This window comes from Dipteris shenzhenensis, chromosome 18 (assembly GCF_047967505.1).
Source record: "Dipteris shenzhenensis isolate YYH24624 ecotype China chromosome 18, Dip_SZ_1.0, whole genome shotgun sequence".
Lineage (NCBI taxonomy): Eukaryota > Viridiplantae > Streptophyta > Polypodiopsida > Gleicheniales > Dipteridaceae > Dipteris > Dipteris shenzhenensis.
In genome coordinates, this window is record NC_141613.1 from 10,346,563 (window position 1) to 10,357,542 (window position 10,980).

The 10,980-nt window shown below is 47.1% G+C and overlaps 1 protein-coding gene across 1 annotated transcript in view; it reads right to left on the bottom strand.

Moving 5' to 3' along the window:
• Positions 1-10,585, bottom strand: part of LOC147890784 (uncharacterized) — a 50,423-nt gene extending 39,838 nt beyond the window's left edge. Inside the window, exon 1 of the mRNA XM_087389636.1 lies at positions 10,053-10,585. The gene's annotated coding sequence lies outside the window, so the exon portion shown is untranslated. The remainder of the gene's footprint in view (positions 1-10,052) is intronic.
• Between the last annotated feature and the right edge of the window lie 395 nt (positions 10,586-10,980).

The window sequence follows — 10,980 nt, forward strand, 5'->3', positions numbered from 1 at the left end:
AGTCTGCATTGGCAGGTATGAACTGCTTACGGAGCACGTGTTCAAAACATTCCCAAGTTAACACACTTTTGCTGTCCTTTAAGCGTCTTTGCCACCATAGAAAAGCTGTATCCTTAAGGAGGGAGGCTACCAAGTCAATCCTTTTGCCTTCAGAGAGGTCAACAGTATCAAAGTACATGCGCAATTTTGCGAGCCATTGGTCAACTGTTCGGCGATTTCGTTGACCAGTGTAGGCTTCCGGAAGTTTAATGTCAAGTCTTTTAGTTTTGGAAGCTTGGAGTAAACGGTAGAGGGCACGGAGTTCAGTGTTTTCTACCTCTGGTGGGAATGAGTCCACATAGTCGTCTGGTTGCATCACGTCATCCTCTGTATGTGTAATACTGCGAGAATCTTGGAGTTGTTGGACTGTCTGGACCAAGTCGGAGATGCTGTCCTGAAGCTGGGAAATTTGAAATTGCAGTAGTGTTTCGCCTTGTACGTTGACTTCAGGGGTCTTTTTTGGACTTGAGTCGCTTATTTTTGGAGAGGCTGCACACGAGCGTTGCGACATATCTGAGGTCCCCGTGAGAAAAGCACGAACCTGCGCTCTAGTTTGTACCATTCCTGGAAGAAGATTCGGGCTGCTCCCTGAGGTTGCTCATGTTGGAGGGGGCAGGCGAGGCAGGATGGAACCACCCGTGGAAATCTGGTAAAGGAGGTCCTGTCTGAGGTAACACTGGTGGTGCCGAAATGGGTGTTACCGCTCGTGAGAGTACAGGAGTAGGTTGCAGAGTCCACGGATCTGAGAAGGGATAAGGAGCTGCTGTCGGAAGCGGAGGATATCCAGGAGAAGGAGTGCCTTCAGAGTGTAAATACTGTCTTGGGTAAGGTACAACCTGTATAGGAGGATATCTGGGAGCTGAAGGAGGTGGAGAGTACCCTGGAGATGCTGAAGCTGAGGGGTAAAAGTCTCTCCAAAGATGGACAGCAAACTCGTGAGGAATATCGGGTTCTGGGTATCTTCATGTCTCGTGGAACACAACCTGCACTGTGCTGAGGAAGTAATGTAACTGAGGTGCCTCACGCAGAAGGTATAGGATGTGGTCTAAGTCACTGGAAGGGCACGTGACACAGAAGACCCACGATGCCAAAGCTCCGAAGATTTCCTGCGTTGATTTCAGAGAACAAGTGCCTGTGGGGTGCGAGGAGCAGAGCTCGGCCTGGGTGGACAGGATTGGAAGGCAGCAACTCGGCGCTTTTCACAGGCTGTCTGCATCGCGATAGAGGGGCTGAACCGCTGCTGAGCAAAGACAGGTATGGTGGCGAAAAAGGGGGGCAGGCTGCGTATGGTGAAACAGGCTGCAGCTACAAATGTTGGATCGCGATAGAGGCTTCCAAGGCTGCAGGCTGGATCACGATAGAGGGCTGGCGAAACAGGCTGCAAGCTTCCAAGGGCTTATTCGCGGCAGCATGGGCATGGAAACTGGCACTGATCTAGCGCTGGCAGGCTGGCAGGGACTGGCAGGAACCCAGGGCAGCAAACCGGCGAGGGGGGGGCTGCATATGGCGTGGAGACATGGCGGATCCTGCGTGACCAGAATCTGTACGGTCAAGGGAGGCGAGCCTGCATGACAGAAATCCGTACGGGCGTCAAATGGATCGTCCTTTTTTCGTTTGTGGCTGCCTAGGTTGGGTGGTTGCCCAAAATTAATGTGTGGGTTTAATTAACCCTTGGGTAGTCTAGGGTTAGACCTAAGGTATGGGGCTGGGTTTTTCCTTTTTAGCCCCTCTAGGTACCCTTTTTTTATAAGTGCTTGGTGCCAAAAGGTGTGCCTATTCGAAGGGGTGTGACCCTTGGAATAGGTGTACCTTTTCATGAAGGGGTGTGACCCTGTTTTTAAAAGGGGTGTCCCCACATGAAGAGGTGTGTCCTTTTTTCCACGATGGGGTGTGTCCCTTGGGTGAGGAGTCAAAACTCTTCATCAAAAAGTGTGTCCGATGGTGGAAAAGGTGCGTCCCTTGGTTTTGGGACAGCCCAAGCACATGAAAAGACACGATTTTTGTCGTGTCCATTCACATCAACTCGTGATGTGTAGGAGATGGAGAGGCCAATGATGACTTTAGGCAAGGTTGGCGCTAAAAAATTTTACGCTCATTCTCTCCATCTCTTCCATGCACAATGTGCACGGATCCTTCTAGCGGAAAAAGATGTATCAGATAGGCGCTAGGTGGGGGGCATTTCCTACAGGCAGGAGCGAAATTTGCTATGATACCACTGTAAGAAATCCTAGATTTACTATATTTAGAAATGTGCTAAGGAACAGAAAAGAGAAAATAGCAGAGAACAAAGGAATAATTGTATTGCTTGAGTGTCTGTAGTGTAGCTGTAGTGTGTCATCCATACAATTGGGCCTCTCTTATATAGAGAGTGAAGAGTCACACATGAAAAGGTGTGTACTCCAAAGTGTATGTGCATGAAGAGGTGTGTACCCCTTGTGAAGGGTGTGACCCTTGATGAGAGGGTACATTACAATAGGAATGTCTCTTCAATAGAATGTCTCTTGTGAAGGGTTGTGCCTCATAGGAAGTGTCCCGTCGAAAGGGCATACCCTTCCACAAGTGTCCATTCATCAAACCATCCATAAGTCTAGATGTAGAGAAAGGAATACGTCACAGATCATGATAGGCTGAGAGACTGACCTACGTAGCTTGTGTCTGACTGTCCCTAGACAAGGGCTCACAAAGGGGTCACAGCATACGACAAAATCTCCTATCTGGGAATTATAATACACTTGTCGATGTAGCCAGTGTGTCACCTTGCACCCAAGGGCAGGGGTGCATGTGACATTCCCTCCTTCTTAACTTGGTGGTAGGTTCATTGCTTCCAAGTAGTCCACCAATATCTGGGGAAACTCCTGGAAAAAATCTTCGTCCAACCACACTGCTTCATGGGTACCTCGATCCCGGAACTTGGTGTAAAACTCTCGGATCCTGCGTCCTGACCCATGCTTGAATTTATGAAGAAGGATCTATTCTGGCTGCAAAACTTCAGCTTCATCAAGAACTTCAAGTTGTTGCTCGTCAGAAATCTCTAAAAGAGAAGGCCCAAAATATGGCTTCAACCAATCTACATGGAACACGTTGTGCATAGTCCAATTGTCTGGTAGGCGTAACTTCATTGAGACATCATTGATCTTTTGAATAATAGGGAATGGTCCGAAGCTCTTGAAGGACAGCTTAGGGCATCGCTTGCCCACCTGCTTCAATCGTTGCTTGATAATGCGTAAATAGACCCATTGACCCTCTTTATACTAGACATCTCGTCTGGATTTATTATCTTGGTGTGTATACGATGCTTGAGCTTTGGCGATGCGGCTTTTCACGGACTCCGTAATCTTTGCCATGGATTCGGTGGTTTTGTTGGCTTCAAGAGATGGAGACACCATCCGGGTGAGGAGTGAGGTAAATTGCCATCCAAACGGCGCTTCATAAGGTGTGCGACCAATACTCAAAGAATAGGTATCGTTCAAAATGGCCTGCACAAGCGGAAGAAACTGCTCCCACTTTCCCTGAGCATCATGACAATACGATTTCAAAATATCAAATGCCATACCATTATACTTTTCCGTCTCGCCGTTCGATTGCGGATGAAAAGCGCTGGACATTTGCAGCTTAGTACCAAAATTATCAAACAAGGCCGCCAAAAGTTAGACGTAAACTTAGAGTCCCTGTCGGATGTGATGGTCTTTGGCAACCCTCCAATGAGATACCAATACTTGATAAACAAACGAGCTACATCTTCAGCGCTGGCCGTTTGTTTGCAGGAAATGAGCATACGTTCTAACTCCCCCTCCATAGACTTTGAAAGTCAATAAGGGAACTTACTTGGAGGTGTCGAGTCCGGAAGTGGAGTAGATCCACCATTGCTTGCCCCATCGGAGGAGCGGCTTGAACTGCGGTGATCTGGCATTGGACATAGACAAGTGCACACATGGCACCCTTGTGGACGGCGCGACCTACTTGAATATGAGAGATTAATGGAATCCCTGGTATGCTCCGATCACCGCATATCACGGCGGGCTCAGGTAAACCTTCCACAATCGTGAAGGTGTCCTACCGCCAATCAGGCGTCGAAACATGCTCACGGAACCACTGAATCCCGAGGATCATGTCGCACCCCATCAAAGGAGTCAATATAAAATCCCGCGTAAACATGGCCTTCTGAACTGAAAAAGTGAACTGGATGGCCTTATGCGTGATGTGTGTGCACAAGCCGGGTGTGAACCCGTCCACTGCAAGCTCGTGAGGCACCAAGGTGCACCCCACTGTCTTGGCAAGCTGAGGGGAGATGGCATCTTCTGAACTCCCCATATCGAACAGGACAATAAATTGATGCCCATTAGCTGTGCTATACACTCGAATGAGCGCCTTCTTTTGATCTAAGAAGTCGCCCTCCTTCTTACCTTGAAAGACCACCGTGGGAACGGCGTTCAAAGCAGGGAAGACGGCATTCGTAGCTGAGGATGGAGGCGGAGCTAGAAGAGCCAATACATTAGCGACGGACGAAGTAGGTGCTTTCACATCCTTTTCAGCAAGCCACTTCGAACAATCCTTCTTGCCATGCCCAGCGATGTGGTGGCAATGAAAGCAGCGATGTTCTTGGTGGTATCGCTTCTGCTCGTTGGGCTGTAGATAGCCTCCTGTAATACCCGCTTTAGCCTTCTCATCCAGAGTCATCTTTGGCTTGGACTCCCTCTTTTGACCAGAAGCCTGGCCGTCTTTCTTTTGGAACTGGCTGTCCTTCTTCTGATCCTTACCCGCTGTGTTGTTTGACTACTGTAGGGCTTTGGAATCTTTCTAGACCTGCTTGGGCTTTCCCCCGTTCAACATCATCTCCTGATTCTGTGCGAGAGTCAGCGCCCGCTCGTAATCCGGCGGGTCGAAGTTCCGAATGGTAAAACGTATGTTCGTATCCAAACCTCGAATGAATTGCTTCATCTTGGCGCTCTCCGTCACGCCCAACTGTTGCGCCAGTGTGATGACCTTATTACTGTATGTCAACACAGGCAAACCATTCTGGGAGAGACGAGCGAACTCATCCTCCAGGTTAAGCATATATTGGGGTGGGAGAAAACGGGCTTTGAGGTCGGCCACAAACGTTGCCCAAACGAAATTCGTCTTAGACGTTTTTGGGTCAGTATGCTTAATAGCCCAATGCTACCACAAAGTCACCGCCTCACCTGTAAGATGAGGGGCTGCAAGGTGGACTTTATCTTGCTCATCTTGAATCCGCGCTAACGGAAAATGAGCTACAAACTGATTAATAAATTGCAAAATTGCTGAATGATCACACTTACCATCATACTTAACAAAATTTGGAGTGGACCGAGTGAGTGGTGTTACCTTTGTCGATGGCGAAGCTGTGGCGGAGACGACTGCGGCGCTCAAACTTGCCTGCATAGCGGCTAACATCTATTTGTGTTGGAGAAGCATCGCCTCTTGGTCTAGCTTTTGTTGCCTCTCTGCCTGGGCAAGCTCTACGCGTCACAGTGCCTCCTCATTTTTGCGTTCCTCACGCATCAACAAGAGCAGTTTTTCAAAATCTGTAGTTCTTCTTTCTTCCAGCGGCTTTTCTGCTTCTTTTTCCTCCAGACGTTGTTTTGTCTGGTCCAGCTATCTTCTGCTTTCTTCCAGCTTGGATGAATGTTCTTCAAGTTGCTGCAGCAGGACCCGATTCTGCTCTAGAAGGTTCGCCATCACTTCTTAAGCATTTGGCGGAAGCATATCTTGTTGGTAGTCTTTCTCCTCTTCAAAGTCTTCACGGTTGAAATCTTTTCCTGACCCTTCCATGGTGCTTGATTGTGTGTCCTTTCCGGATCTCAGCACAACCATACACTCATGGTAGTCAAGCTGGATACAGACCGAAGCTCTGATACCAATGTAACATGCAACGGTTATCTGATCGTGTAATTCACAGCAAGACCTTCTTTAAACCTTTAGCGAGGAATGAGCGTTGTTTACCATAGAGAGAGGAAGGAGATGAGGGTAGAGAGAGAGTAGAGTCGACAACCGATTGGGTCCCTGTACCCACTGAGGGCCCCCTCCCCCAATCAGGGGAGAATTTGCTTTATACTTGGAGAACTAAGAAATACAAAGAACACTCTTCAAGAGAGCACGGAACACGCTTCTGAAGAGCTCACTGTGCACACATATAGCAGACCCAAAGACCTGAGAGGCAACACCGACCAATACCGAGACCTTGATGCTGTCCACACTGACGATGTAGGACGCTTCTACAAGGCAAGGAAGAGGCTTGTGCTGTCTAGCGGAATGCACGGTTACTGCGTGAGTGAGAGAGTGAAAAGCTAGAAGTGATAGATCCTATGAGAGAACTGAGAGATGACGGAAATAGAGAGCTGAGAGTGAGCTGTGTAAACTGTAAGATAGAGCTGAGAAAGCTGAGGAGACAGTGTCCAAACCTCTCTCCGTATGTTGGTCCAAACCTCCGACTATTGTGCTGCGTGGTCACCTTCAGATCAGGCTGAACTGATGGCCAAGGGACTGAGGCTAGAGCAGGGCCAGATCTGAGGATCTCAGGGGCTGCACAGGAGGCTGAAGTGGAGCTGTAGGAGGACTGAAGGCAGGAGCAAACTGAATGAGAAAACAGGGCAGCCAAGGGGCCCTTTTATAGCGCTGGACTGAGCCAACCCAGTCTGTAAACAGACCGACTCAGTCTGTATTACAGACTCAGTCTGTTTTACAGACTGGCTGGCCTACAACCAGCCTATAAAAAGCCCTCCCTGGCTCATTTGCTAGGGGAGTTTTTGGGCAGCCTTTGCAGGCTGCCTTCCCTGCTTACCTGTCCAGCCTTTGGGGACTCCTAACCTAGGCTAAGACCTAAACTATAAGATGGAAACACTTAACCTACTATTCTCCAGTGGGTACTAGTGAACAAGAACTGACTACTGACTTGACCTAAGGCTGAGAGACTGACCTACGTAGTTTGTGCCTAACTGTCTCTGGACAAGGGCTCACAAAGGGGTCACAACATACGACAAAATCTCCTATCTGGGAATTATAATACACTTGTCGATGTAGCCAGTGTGTCACCTTGCACCCAAGTGTAGGGGTGCATGTGACACAAAGATATATCCTAGAAGTTCAATCTCTCTGTCCAAACCATGTTACCCTCTCGGGTGCCTCCGTTGTGAATTGATGGCCAAAAAATTTACCAAGCCAACCAACTTCCTTGACTGCATACCACCATAAAAGGTTTGAATCTCATTAAGATTGGTGTATGTGGGCATTTGAAGCGAGATCACAATTACTGTGAAGTCAAACTCCAAGAGGATTAGCATCCACCTGGTAATGCGTCGCGTCATGCATGGCTTGTTGACCAAGTACAACAATGCTTGGTGGTCCACAAAGAAGACGAACTTGTTGGCCAACAAGTGATGCTTGAACTTCGTGACTGCATAGACCATGGTCAGACCCTCCCTCTCGGTTGTTGTGTAGTTGACCTCAGCCTCATTCAGTTGCCGACTCACAGGCTAGCTGCTGCCGAAATTTGAGCTCAATCCGACCACAGACGAGGGAGATATCACTATTTCTTTGGGCGACTTTCCTGATGTAATGCCGGATTACTGTGCGCACTATTTCGCCCATCCTTTGTGCTACGAGTAGGCCTCAATAAGGGCTTTCATTTCCACCAAAAAGCCCCTTGGTTGCTGCTCAAGATAGGTCGAATTTGATCCTCTAGTCTCTGTTTGCTCGATTTGGGAGTTTCTCTCAAATCTCCTTCATGGCTGAAGCATTGCAAGTGGTTAGATGCTCAAAAGTTTCAGTATTTTACCGTCTTTGCTTGGCATTGATGGGTGTTGGTCATATAAGTAGATGGCTAAAGTATTAATGCTCCAAAGTTGGTCTATCACTATGCAAATCATGTTTTTCAAGGCATATGCTTGGATGAAAGGTCATATTGGTCACAAGAATGCATCATTCATGATGTTTCAGACTGGTTCAGTGATGTATGCAGCCCCTTTGCTTTTCTATGTGGATGACATGCTCTATGCATACTACAAAAGTTTGAGGTTAATTATGTATGGCTTTATGTTTCATACACTATGCTATGCAACATTGAAGCATATGATGGATACTCTTCATAGGTTCTCTGCCTTGGCTTTGCCTAAAATGCATGTAATGATGAAAGGTTATGTGCTTCACTTGAGTAGTGATGAGCATAGATGTGAAGATCAAGGAAGACATTATGTGCCTCGATGGTGATATACTAGCTATACTAGCTAGTGATTTTTTTAATGAAGAAGAAGGATGCAAGAAAGATCAAAGGACAAAGGAGTTACAAGAAGGGCTACACCAAGAACCTCTCCAATGACAATGTACCTCACACTATGGTAGCTTGGAAGAGAAGGAGGAAAAGGACAAGATATGCCATCAAAGGGGGAAATTTTCCCACGTCTTCAATTTAGAATTTTTGTGTTTGTGGTCAATAAGGGTTCTCTACCTTGGGATGTCCCCCTCAAATGATTGTTAGTCTTATGTTTTACCTTGTTGGATCTAAGGGTATTCCCATGCATAGCCATTGTCTATCTCCCAGTTGTAAACCAAGAGTCCTAGGAGTGACTCACAGGTTGGGGCCATGTGTGTTGGCACATGATGGTGGGCAAGCCATGGAGCATCCCATGTACTACTGCTGAGGGATGAGGTCATCAATTTGTGGGGGGGAATGAAGGACAAATTGATGTAATGGGATCATACCTAGGGTCATAAGGTCTATGGTTGTGTGTGTGAACACATGGTGTGTAGGTGTGCCTGAGTTAGGTGTAATTGATGATGTGTCAGTTAGTAGGTGTTAATGAGTAAATCTAGGAGTGTGGTGTGTGATTGAGAGAGAATTGTGGATCTAGAGATGCTCTCTTGAGCTCACATATGATGTCACTCTTGGATGTAACTTATGCCTATATATTGGGCATATCTCTCATGAATAAACTCTCTCCCTTTTCATCATCTTGATCTCTCCATCTTGTCTCCATGCTCCTCCAACAATCTTACCCAGATATATCTACTATCCGAAAAAGACAACTAATATATCTAAACAGAATGATACTTTAATTACACCAGGGCATCTGATTCTCAGTGAATTCAAATCTGATAGTTGGGTTTATCGATCATACTGTCTCTCAAAAAGCTAGTCACGGTCCGTGATATTGGAAGGTTGAATGCCCAAAGAGAAAAGTGAGACCCAGTAATGGTCTCATCTCGCGAGGCAATTGCAGATCATTGTCTAAATGATGAGCCTTAGTGCTGAAGCCATAATTGAGTGACATGAATGGCTTGGTTTCTTGATCATGCACCTCATATGTGCTGCAGTAAATGTAGTTGTATCAATTCACACACAAATACTTACTCTCTCCTTGAGAGTCGTACACTCCAAAACAATGGTCTAAGGGGGGCAGACCTGAAGACTTTGCCTTGAAGTTATTTAGGCAAGCTGGAAGTTCAGCCCTGAACTCTATCCATAAGTGACTAGATCATGCTGTTCAAGGTCGAAAACCTCATCTAAAGGTGTGGTTAGTCGAGAGCTTGAAATGATTTCTGACGAGGCAAGTAGATACTGCTAGAACATAGAGGGACACATTTTGGGAAGTGCCATTTGAACGTAACAGCATGCAAACGAGGGGGCATGGGATGCCAAGAGCAATGCCTTTTTCCAAAGGCACTCGGGCTCAAAAAAGGGAGGCTACATCCAAAAGTAGGGCCCATAAAAACAAAGGCATGCATTGCAACAACAAAAGCAGCCAACCAAAGATAAGCATGTTGGACTAAAACTCAAGTCCTTAAGGGAAAACATTGTCGAAGACTCAAAACTTTTCCACTACCACTGCTTAAGTCAACTGCTAACAATGGCTTGTAGATCACAAATGACCAAACATCCTGACGCAATATTGCTGGAAGCGTTCCAAAATCATACGAGCTCTTCATACCATCAGGTGTACAAAAATTAAACCGTTCATAATATCCTGGGGTAATTCAAGGCAGCCAAAGTAACCGAATACCTTGCTAATCAGTTACTGAAGATACCCACAGGTACACTGCGTCGATACATGTCCCAATCCTCTGAGTAACCTCAGGAGTATGTTGCCTGTATACGCACAACGCGGGACAAACGTCCTGTCGATATGATCCAAGGTTTTATAGCCTGCCATCGCTTATCAAATTACAAAAAATCCCCAGTGCAACATGAGCTGTAGAAGGAAGTGGAATCCAGAGGACGCTAAGGTCAGGGCTTTCCCACGCAGGAAACTCCCACTATAGCTGGCGGACCAGGCAGCGTTTCCAAACGCAAAAGGCATGTCTGTTGCTTCCAGCGTGCGTGCCTCCGGTCCAGGAAGGGACCCATGACCGCTCCCTCCCTGGGGAGAAAAATATTGCAGAAGAGGTTCGTAAAAAGCATATGTGGAGATGGGAAATATGCGTGGGGGCCATCTGGGCGCTGTTGCCAGGCACTTTGTGGATGATAGAAGACTTGCATGTGCAGAGGTGGGGAGGAGCAAAGGCGAAGGGAGGGAGAGTGATGGCACTGAGGGAACATGAGGGGCCGCTTGAGGGAGTGTGATGATCGACAGAGCTGCCCAATCTCAATCTGGACTGCGCCACTTTCAGCTGAACTCAAATCTGTCAACGCCATACTTGCACCCTGGTTACGTCCATCCATGGTTCATGGCATAGCTTCCGATGAGTCAATTTGGCTCCTACAAAGAATACAAATGCCTTAGGATCCAGGTTGAGGCTTTGGCTTGTGTGCCACGAATCAATCCTTGGCATCAATGCTACGAAGTAAAACACTCTCTCTCTCTCTCTCTCACACACACACAAGGTCCCTTTCCTTTATCCCTCCCTCTCTCTCTCTCTCTCTCTCTCTCTCTCTCTCTCTCTCTCTCTCTCACATTCATTCCAACTCCTATGACTAAGGAAACTATTATG